Below are 11,071 nucleotides of genomic sequence, written 5' to 3'. Positions count from 1 at the left end.
GTACTTTTTAGAGAAAATCGCCTGCATTCCATCCATTCGAATGTCATGTTTTCACACCGCTTTTACTACCCTGCCCATTTTTTAGCCGTTTGTTCATACTGTAGCTCCCACGTTGGGATAGACTAACTGTCTATTAAATCGGGAGTGTGCAACTCTGGATTTCAAAACCTTTTTTACACTGTATTTGTGAACATTTCAGAGCTGTTGATTTTTAGGTGGAGAGTATTTTTGGTGGTATGTTAGAAACGTTCTGTCATCCGTTCATATGGCACTGTTTCGCTCTGGCAGGATGCAGAGCTAAGCTTGCCCACCCCCCCCTCACACACCCCCACCACACCCACCCACCCATCCACCCCCCCAGACACACACAGATGGTGATTTGTGTTGCTGATAGGAAAAAAAAAAAGTTAGTCTGAAAGGTCTGGACTAAGTGATGACTGTGTGAGACTTTGGCCAAAGGGAGGTCTGGAGCGCCGACTGTTCAGAGATTAATTTTAACTTGAATTAAAAACAACACCAGGCCATGTCAGCCTTCTATTTTCACTTGCATTAGCTATTTCCAAGGTCTTGTAAAAGGGAGAGACTTATCCTTTTGTGTGCATTGGAGGTGCATTGCCTTACAGAGACCTCATTGTCATGAATTATGAGCCATTCGTGATTTTTAAACTTAATATCAGGCTTATGTGAGCGGGCCTGGTGCATTGTGCTGCCTGGACCCACACTGGAGGTGTCCTCTTTCCAGCCTGGCAGCTTCAAACCCCAACCCCCCGCCCCTCCCGGCGTGGGGGTTAGAGTGCCTCAAGTGCCACATATCACCCCTCAGCTCAGACCTCCTGTTCAGCCAAAAGCAAGCCAGCATGCTGCTAGCTGACCCCCTGTGGATGCAGGTAGACTTAATGTGACACATATCATCATCCATCACCGCGGGGAGCTGGGTAAGGAAGGCGGGGATGGGGAGCTGGTGTGAGAGAAGGTGGGGGGGGGGACCAGGGCCGGACTCTTTTTGTCCAGGGCAGCTAAAATCCCTCCAGCCCCCCCCCACCCTCTGGACTTATTCAACATCCCCCACCCTGACCAGAAGCCCTCAACCCTCCCTCAGCAGTGATGGATAAAAACCAGCACACGCACTTGGCGTGCTCAAGCTGCACTAGGGGGGCTAGTGAGAGACGAGGAAACATGGATCAAAGATGAAGAATTGAGGGTACTAGGCCATTGTTTTCAGTTTTCATCTCACTGGATTGCGCTGCACTTGATTACTGAGTTTGAGTAGCAACTGTTTACATGCATATGAAAGGATGTGATGGCTGTCTGACGTACCCCCACTTCACTCCTGGTTCTGGGGTTGAGTGGTTAACAGCAGCCTGGACCAGATGCGGGGACGGCTACCGGTGTCACTCGGGCCTTAGCTGCCGGCCAAATCTGTCATGGCAGGCTGGTTCACCACTCATCACCAGACCTATGGGTGTTTAAGCTCCCCTAAGCCTGAGAGGATCATGGGTAATAGAGCTAGCCTTTGACGCACTGCATCCCCCTAACTCCCCCCCTCCCCCTCCCTCCCCTGCTCTCTGCTGATACTCCCTTCAGCAATCTGTGAAAAGCAGTGGTTCCATGTTGGCCAGATGGAGAGGAGCTCGCTGGGAAGGGAGCCCAGAGCTTTGGTTTCCATTGTGGACACCAGTTTTAAAATCACACTGCTCCATTATAGCTTTTTTATGTCATGTGACAAGATGTTTTGAGATTGGTCTATATTTCGGACGCGGGATGATCATCTCGTCTCACTTTTCTCTAGATGTATTTTATGGTCACACTGGTAGATTTTCTCATCTTTCCACTCTGCCATCCCCATTTTCTCCTCTTTATCCTCTTTCTAAGAGGATTTTTAGTCTGGTGATCTAACCCACTTTTTAACAAACGTTGTTTTTAGAGCTACAAAAAAAATAAAATTCAAAAAATGAAACCCAAAATCCCCTTCGACACCTTCTCAACTGTACTACCACCATCCGAAATGGTTTAAGTCCGCAGTAATATTGATTATTTAAATGGCATCCATTCAGCTTGTGCGCACATAGGTTACAGAATTGTCGTGGAGTGCTTTGAATAGTCAGAGGTAAAAATAGCACATAAAATGCACTAAATATGTCAAGTTGAAGTTGTGTGACATTTTTTTGAGACGCGAGGAGTCTCTCCTGGAATGTATTGCCAAACTCAGGCCTCGGACATTCAATAAATACCCTTATGGAAAAGTTGTGCATGTTAAGACATGAAACAGGAAGGGAACAGCAGTTTTGTTGTTGTTGTTGTCGTCAATATTGTCATCGATTTAGTTGAATTATTGCCACTTTCACATTTAAGGTGTTTTACATATTGTAGAATGTATTGTATCTGTACAACAAATGGTAGAGTGCATAACATTACACATGGGAAGTGCCAATAATTGCTATCCTGAGGTGTTTTTAGATGTATTCCTTTTTTGTATTTCATCTTTTAACATGGATAATGCTTTTCGTAAGTGAAGCCATTTGTGATGGGAGTGTTGGCAAGGACCAAAGTTGTTTTGGTAAAAAATATTAGTTTCCATGATCTGTAAGTGTAGACGTATCCTTTGTTTTTGATTTTTTTTCTTTTCTTTTCTTTTCATTTTTTTCTCCTTTTTTTTCTATTTACGTACAAAACCAGAAAATAGACAAAAAAATCTGAGCTTACCCAAGAAGAAAAGCTGTCTATCTTGTGATCTCATGTCAGTACATCTTTATTGTGTTCAGTTTCTTTTCCTTGGGTATGTTGTGATGAACTGCTGTAAATTTGTACAGTTCATGTAAATTGATTGTGCGGAAGTTGTACAGATTTCTATATTTTGGAAGAAAAGTTTTTTTTTTTTTTTTCTCTGTAATAAAAGATTTCCTATCTTGGCATCATATTCCCCTTTGAGCTGTGTCATTATTTACTTACCGTTCAGTTTTAATAAGTCTCAGCTTTACAGTTCCACATAAAAGAAGTCAGGGAAATCTACTTGCATTTTGTATTTGTAAACTATATTGTGTACATTAAGAGCTCCACAAACCTAAACCCTGATGTGGTGGCCTAGATTGGAATTTGACCTCCCAGTCTTTGAGGACTGACTGCACCATCTGTGCAGAGGACTGGAGAGGAGATCAAGTCAGCAATTCTCCTGCCTCACTCACATTTGTCCCTCTGTTTGGACAGTAAACTGCACTTCACGTATAAAGAGATTTCAGATATTATAAGCACATGATCCTACCACAGAGCTGACTGTAGCTTGCTGCTGAATTTGATTTATAAAAAAAAAAAAAAAAAAAAAAAAAAAAATATGCTCAAATGGTGCCATAATTTTGTATTTAAACATGCAAAGTGAGAAAATCTGCTTCACCAAAGAACTGGATGACTCAGTGATGTTGATGCAGCTCCATATTTTGGGAGGAACTGTGGAACATTTCATAAGCTGTTTGCTGCTTTCCCTTAAAAGGCCTGCTGCCTGCCCTGATCAGCAAATCCAATCACTTCACATCCAAACGCTCAGGCCCATGTTGTTTTCGGACACTTGGAATAAAACTCAGTGTTCTAGTTTCGATCCAAATGGAGCTGCCAGTGCTTCCACCTATTAAATGATAGGATGTGACAGATGGTACCGTTAGCAAGGATTCTATCAAAAACTCAGAAAAAAAAAAGTGCTAACTCGGCCAGGGCACTGAAATGCACAATACTGCTGCACCCGAACCAGCTGACTCTGCAAAACCCAGGGTTTGGATTAAGACTGCAATCCTTTGCAGCGTTCTGAATCCCCTAGGTTGCTTAGCAGCAAGAGGAAAAAGAAAAACATTTGGCTCATTTTGACACATAGACAAAGGAGGGAGCGAGAAGAGCTGGTTTAGCAGGAGCCGAGGGCGTGGGGGGGGTGGTGGTGGAGTGCACCGAGAGGGAAGGTGACTGGGCTTATGTTTAACTCGGGTTTTACCTCTCCAAACACTGGCTAACACGAGGCCTCGGCAGCTGGGGTGTGTGGATGTTGTAGTTTTAAATGACTGGCTGTCAGCGTGAGCTACAATGTGAGATTTCAGTCAGATTTAGGCCCGGCCTCCTACAATGCCACGGGCAGATTTTGTGTAGAAAATTCTCTGAAGTGCGTATTTCTCAAGTTCCCTGTTCGATCTCCGTGGAAGCAGGTTCAAAGATTCCCAGGGTGTGCCTGACTAAATGGCGCAGTGTGGTGTTGTTTTGTGTGAAAATATCATCATGGGGGGAAGTGAATGAAGAACCATCCAACAGCAACACACAAAGAACAAGTGGTCCAGATTTAACAAGATTTTGCAATCCTCCTTGGACAGACTATGCAATGACTCATTTGAGCAAGATGTTTTGACACGTTTTTCATCTCTTAAAAATAAGAAGTGGATTGCAGAGGCTGTGGTTGTGTTCAAACTTCTCCCTTTGATATTACATTTGATTGCTGTTGGTGATTTTTACACAAATATGCCCATAAATGCTTTTAAAAAAGTTTATTTCAAAATATCCTGGAGGCTAAATTATGGGAATGAACATTGAAATTTCATATAAAAGAAACGTAAGATGTGATCATAAATATTTTCTTACTATAATGAATCAATCACTATTCACTCCATTCAAAGTCTATTGCAACACATGTCAGAATATCATCAAATTGTCGTCTAAGACTTGCACTGGAGTTTCAGCTTGGCACTGATGAAACAGCAGTGTAATATTTTCTGCCCTGCCCTCCCACTCACATAGCAACAGAGGTCACCCGATAGAGATGGCTTGATTAGGTAGAAAGTTCCAGAAGGTGTGGCTGATTACCATGGAAGGAGAGTACTTAATTTAGTCTGACGCTATGATAAACTGCTGACATGGATCAGTCTATTTAAAGTTATTAACTGAATTTCTAACAAAATGACGAACATAAATTGATATTTCATTTTTTGGTTCGGCGTCCTCTCTCCTCTGTCCTCTGTCCTGTAGCAAACTTCTGTCCTCTGAGTCTGTGACAACATTTATGTCCACTGACTCTGAACCTTGTATACAAGCAATATGTTGCTGTCTGAGAACAAAGGCCTGGTGAGTGACAGTGTGAGCTTGTGTGTCTGCTAACAGGGGGAGGCAGACATCTGGGACCCGCTTTATTGCCAGTGAGATGACAGGGTAGCCCTCCTGCAGAGTGTGAGTGTGTATGTGTGTGTGTGTGTGTGTGTGTGTGTGTGTGTGTGTGTGTGTGTGTGTGTGTGTGTGTTTATGCTATTCTACTTAAAGGACAAAAGCAATGCTGCAGCTGCATAAGTCACACAGCCTTTTGCGAGTGCACCTCACACTGGGCTTTGTGTGTCTTTAGGGTACTTCACCGCTTCTCAAAGTCAGGTGCAGGGGCGAAGAGTGTTGCTAGGCATCACCAGCAAAAAGAAGACTAGTTTTATTTTGCTGTTTTGTCACCATTCGTGAATGCAGAAACACAACAACTGAATTTTTTCCACTCTTATCAAATGTGTCCACAACCAAATATTTTATGATCTGTGTAACTGAGAACCACAGCTGTGCAGTACTCCAGTGTTTTTCCGTTGGGTTTCCGCTATATTAGTATCCCTGTGTTCCTTGTGAGTGTGTGCCTCATTCAAAAGCCAAGGACGAGCTGATTCCTCTTTGAAACAGATCCCTGCCTTGCCCATGTGTGTCTCCAGGGTATACAGACGATACCAGCTATCTCTCTCCCTCCCCTCAGGGCACTATTCATCCTCACACTGACATCTGCTTTGCCTCCTCTGCATACGCCCTTCCCACCAGCATCCAAACAGGGACAATGAACGAAACAGAAGACTGTGGGGACAAAGACATCCAGCTCGGACCGGCCACATCATTGACACTGGGTGGATTGACCAAGAGAGGGGTCTTTACTATAGTATGACAGTTAACCAGTGGAAAGCCTTGTCCTAAATCAAACAAGGAGGTGTGAAGACATCGCTTTTGTGCTGATGTCAAACAGTGACTTTACTTTCTTCCTTGAAGAGTGTGTGTGTGTGTGTGTGTGTGTGTGTGTGTGTGTGTGTGTGTGTGTGTGTGTGTGTGTGTATACTGTTTTTGTACGGTGCGTGTAAATACACATTTGACTATTTAGACGTGCTTGCGTTCACGTGTCTCTGCATTTCCGAGTTAGACTTTGCTCCAGGGGTCATATAAACAAGAGCTCTAAATTAAACAGACTAATGACAAGAACAGTGTGCAGGTGACAAAGAGGACAAATGACAGCACTGTTTCTCATATGCAATTCTATCTCAACTGTCACACATTAGTACAATCCATGACACTTTTACTCAAATTACCCTACTTAATTCTCCTCAGTGTTTTGTGTAACTATAACTAATTTAGACAGGAGTCAATCGTACAAATGCAGAATGTCTTCTGAAAAAACTGTCCAAACTTATTGTCTGGTTAGCTCAGTTGCTAACGAGCTCACTAACTGAGAAGAAATCAAACAGATAGTTAGCTTCCCCCTTCAATCACTCTTTGGTTAATGAAATAATGTAATCGTAAGAAGTAAGAATCAAGGAGACCAACTGTGACTGACTGGCATGTTTGTGGCTTGCTAGTATGTTAGCTTGCCAGCTACAGTGGGTCACCAACTAGCCTTGTGAGTTGTCCCTACATAACCAAATCTTTACTCAGGATGTGATACATTTCTGCTTTGAGAAAAGAACTGGGTTGCCATGGTGACCAGTGAGAGCAACCATGACTAAACAGACAAACAAATAAGTCCCATCAGCAGAAACAAACACTGAGCTGAAAAATGAAGTTGAACAATGGACTATTTGATTGTCGGGTGATCTCTGGAATGACCGATGCCACTTTAATCAAAAATGCAAGTGTGTTGCAAATTGTCTCATTGAATTGTGTGTTTATAAATTTAAATGTAAATATATAATATGTAATGTGTGTGTCACAGCAGCAGCAGATTCTGATTGGTTTGACATTTGTCTCTCTGTCCTTCGCTCAGGTCTTGTACTCTCTTGTCTGTGGAGTTGAAATGTCTTTTTATGGCCACTTAGAGAAAGAGGTAAAGTAAGAGCGCGTGATTTGATCTGCATCTCTTCACGGTCTATCTTCAGCAACCCACCACTTCCTCATGCCATCTCTCCTTTCTTTAGGCAAAAATAGCTAATCTCATTACTCACCCTATATCTTCCTCTCAGGTTATGTCCTCTCTTTTTCCCCAGATTCTTCTTCACTTCTTGCACCCCTCCCTCCCTTCCTCCCCTTCTTCATACCCACTCAACCACCTCACCCGCTGTCTATCTTTATCCCTCCTTCTCCAGGCTGCCGGTGTCACCAGTCAGCTCACACTCACACAGCAGAGGAATTCATTCCAGAGTCTGGCAGCAGGCCTTATTGGGGTAAGGTGAAGGATCTCAGAGGGAATCATGTGATAGTGTGTCTCTGTCTGCACGCCACTCTTGTGTTTTCAGGGCTTATGTGTGTCTGGGTGAGAAAGAAACTAAATCTAAATGGGAGAACAAAAGGTGGCATTCTGGGCATTCAGTGGTTCCTGAAGTAAAATCCAAGGGCGTAGGTTTGCATATAGACAAGCAATAATAAAATAAAATGTTTTGAGTGAAGTCATATTAGATCAATCCAATATGCCCTGTTATTTAACCATGTTAACTAGTGTTAACTAGCAAGCAAACCATCGCTTTGGTCTTCAGTAGGCTAGCAGTCAGGTTGCTAGCGGAACCAAACATAAAATGGTGGATCTATAAAAGTAAATCTAACCATGAATATTATGTCTTATTTTATGCCCTATTATCCTATGATGTTTTTGTGACATTTTATTCCTTACTAAACTATGACATTTTATGCCTTATTATACTATGACTTTTTGTATGACATTTTATGCCTTACAGTAATATGACATTTTTATGCCTTACTATATTATGACGTTTTTATGATATTGTATGCCTTACTATATGATGATGTTTTTCTGACACTTTTTGCTTCACTATATTATGAGGTTTTTATGACATTTTATGCCTTACTATACCATGACATTTTTATGAGATTTTCTGCCTTACTATATTATGATGTTTGATGCCTTACTGTACTATGACGTTTTTTGGCATTTTTATGACATACATTACTATGATGTTTTTTGATATTTTTATGCCATACTATACTGTTGTTTGATGCCTTACCATACTATGATGTTTTTATGACCTTTTATGCCTTGATATACTATGATGCTTTTTTGACATTTTATGCCATACTACACTATATAACAGGAAGCAGCAGGTATGGCTTGGCCCCCACATGTCTGCCTCCCTCACCACCAACAATGGAGCTCCGCAAGCCTGTGTCCTCTCCCCATATCTTTTGTCCCTGTTCACCAACGACTGCACCTCCAGCCATAGGTTCTGCTCCATCAGGACCAGGACCACAAGACACGGGAATAGTTTTTTCCCGGGTGCCATCACTCTCCTCAACAATCCAACCTAGTCACCTATTTGCACCCCTCCCCCCCAAAGAAAAAAAAAATTGTGCAATACAACTGAACTCAAATCGAAACACGTAACATTTAACAGTGCAATAACGTACAGTATGATTGTAATTATTTCTTATCTTTAATTTTTTTTATGTAATTTTGATTATGTGTTTTTGCTTGTTTCTACCCTCTTGCGCTGTTCTCACCAAGTTAAATTCCTGTGCTGTGTACATTTGGCAAATAAAGAGATTCTGATTCTGATTCTGATTCTGATGCCATTTTATTTCTTACTATAGTATGACATATTTATGACATTTTATGCCTTAATATATTATAACATATTTATGACATTTTATGCCTTAATATATTATAACATATTTATGACATTTTATGCCTTAATATATTATAACATATTTATGACATTTTATGCCTTAATATATTATAACATTTTTATGACATTTTATGCCTTAATATACTATGGCATTTCATGAGTTACTATACTAAGATGTTTTCATGACACTTTTTGCCTTACTATAATATGGCGTTTATATGACAATTTATGCCTTGATATACCATGTCGTCTGATGCCTTACCATATTATTACCGTTACCGTTTTTATGACCTTTTATGCCATATTATACTGTGACGTTTTTTGGTATTTTTATGCCATACTATATTATATCGTCTTATACCTTGCCATACTATAAAGTTTATATGACCTTTTATGCCTTATTATACTTAAATGTTTTTTTGGAATTTTCATGCCTTACTATACTATGTCGTTTGATGCCTTACCATGCTATGACTTTTTTATGAACTTTTATGCCACACTATACTATGACGTTTTTTTGGCATTTTTCTACCATACTATACTTTGACATTTTTCAGCATTTTTATGCCTAATAATATTATTTCCTCTCATGCCTTGCCATACTATGACATTTATGTGACCTTTTATGCCTTAATATACTATGATGCTTTTTTGATGTTTTATGCCATACTATACTATGACGTTTTTTGGCATTTGATGCCATACTATACTTAGATGTTTTTTGGATTTTTCATGATGTACTATACTATGTCGTTTGATGCATTACCATACTATGATGTTTTTATGAACTTTTATGCCATATTATACTATAACATTTATTTAGCATTTTTCTGCCATACTATGCTTTGACATTTTTTTGGTATTTTTATGCCTAATAATATTATTTTGTCTCATGCCTTGCCATACTATGACTTTTTTTGGCATTTTTATGCCATACTATACCACGAAGTTTTTTGACATTTTATGCCATACTATACTATGTTCTTTGTAGATATTTTTTTATGCCATACTATACTATGTTGTTTGATGCCTTACCATACTATGAGGTTTTTATGACCTTTTATACCACACTATACTATGACGTTTTTTTGGCATTTTTCTACAATACAATACTTTTACATTTTTCAGCATTTTTATGCCTATTAATATTATTTCATCTCATGTCTTACCATACTATGACATTTATATGACCTTTTATGCCTTAATATACTATGATGTTTTTTTGACATTTTATGCCATACTATACTATGACATTTTTTGACATTTTTATGCCATACTATACTATGACATTTTTCATCATTTTTAGGCATAATAATATTATTTCGTCTCATGCCTTGCCATACTATGAGGTTTATATGACTTTTTATGCCTTAATATACTATGATGTTTTTTTGACATTTTATGCCATACTATACTATAACGTTTTTTTTACATTTTATGCCATACTATACTCTGATGTTTATAGATATTTTTATGCCATACTATACTATGTCGTTTGATGCCTTACAATACTATGACGTTTTTATGTTCTTTTATGCCTTAATATAATATAATATGATGTTTTTTTGACATTTTATGCCATACTATACTATGACGTTTTTTGACATTTTTATGCCATACTATACTTTGACATGTTTCAGCATTTTTAGGCATAATAATATTATTTCGTCTCATGCCTTGCCGTACTATGACGTTTATATGACCTTTTATGCCTTAATATACTATGATGTTTTTTTTGACATTTTATGCCATACTATACTATGACATTTTTTGACATTTTTATGCCATACTATACTATGATATTTTTCATCATTTTTAGGCATAATAATATTATTTCGTCTCATGCCTTGCCGTACTATGACGTTTATATGACCTTTTATGCCTTAATATACTATGATGTTTTTTTTGACATTTTATGCCATACTATACTATGACATTTTTTGACATTTTTATGCCATACTATACTATGATATTTTTCAGCATTTTTAGGCATAATAATATTATTTCGTCTCATGCCTTGCCATACTATGACGTTGATATGACCTTTTATGCCTTAATATACTATGATGTTTTTTTGACATTTTATGCCATACTATACTATGACGTTTTTTTACATTTTATGCCGTACTATACTCTGATGTTTGTAGATATTTTTATGCCTTACTATACTATGTCGTTTGATGCCTTAAAATGCTATGACATTTTTATGACCTTTTATGCCTAAATATACTATAATGTCTTTTTGACAT

The 11,071-nt window shown here is 39.0% G+C and overlaps 1 long non-coding RNA gene across 1 annotated transcript; it reads left to right on the top strand.

Moving 5' to 3' along the window:
- Positions 1 to 6,964: 6,964 nt before the first annotated feature.
- On the top strand, positions 6,965 to 8,625 carry LOC111224995. The gene is made up of 3 exons (XR_002665253.1): positions 6,965 to 7,072; positions 7,332 to 7,409; positions 8,292 to 8,625. It is a non-coding gene; the product is annotated as an uncharacterized LOC111224995 (long non-coding RNA).
- Positions 8,626 to 11,071: the final 2,446 nt, after the last annotated feature.

The sequence above is a fragment of the Seriola dumerili genome, unplaced genomic scaffold (assembly GCF_002260705.1).
Source record: "Seriola dumerili isolate Sdu_G_001 unplaced genomic scaffold, Sdu_1.0 BDQW01000138.1, whole genome shotgun sequence".
Classification (NCBI taxonomy): domain Eukaryota; kingdom Metazoa; phylum Chordata; class Actinopteri; order Carangiformes; family Carangidae; genus Seriola; species Seriola dumerili.
This window is presented reverse-complemented; position numbering and strand designations above follow the sequence as displayed.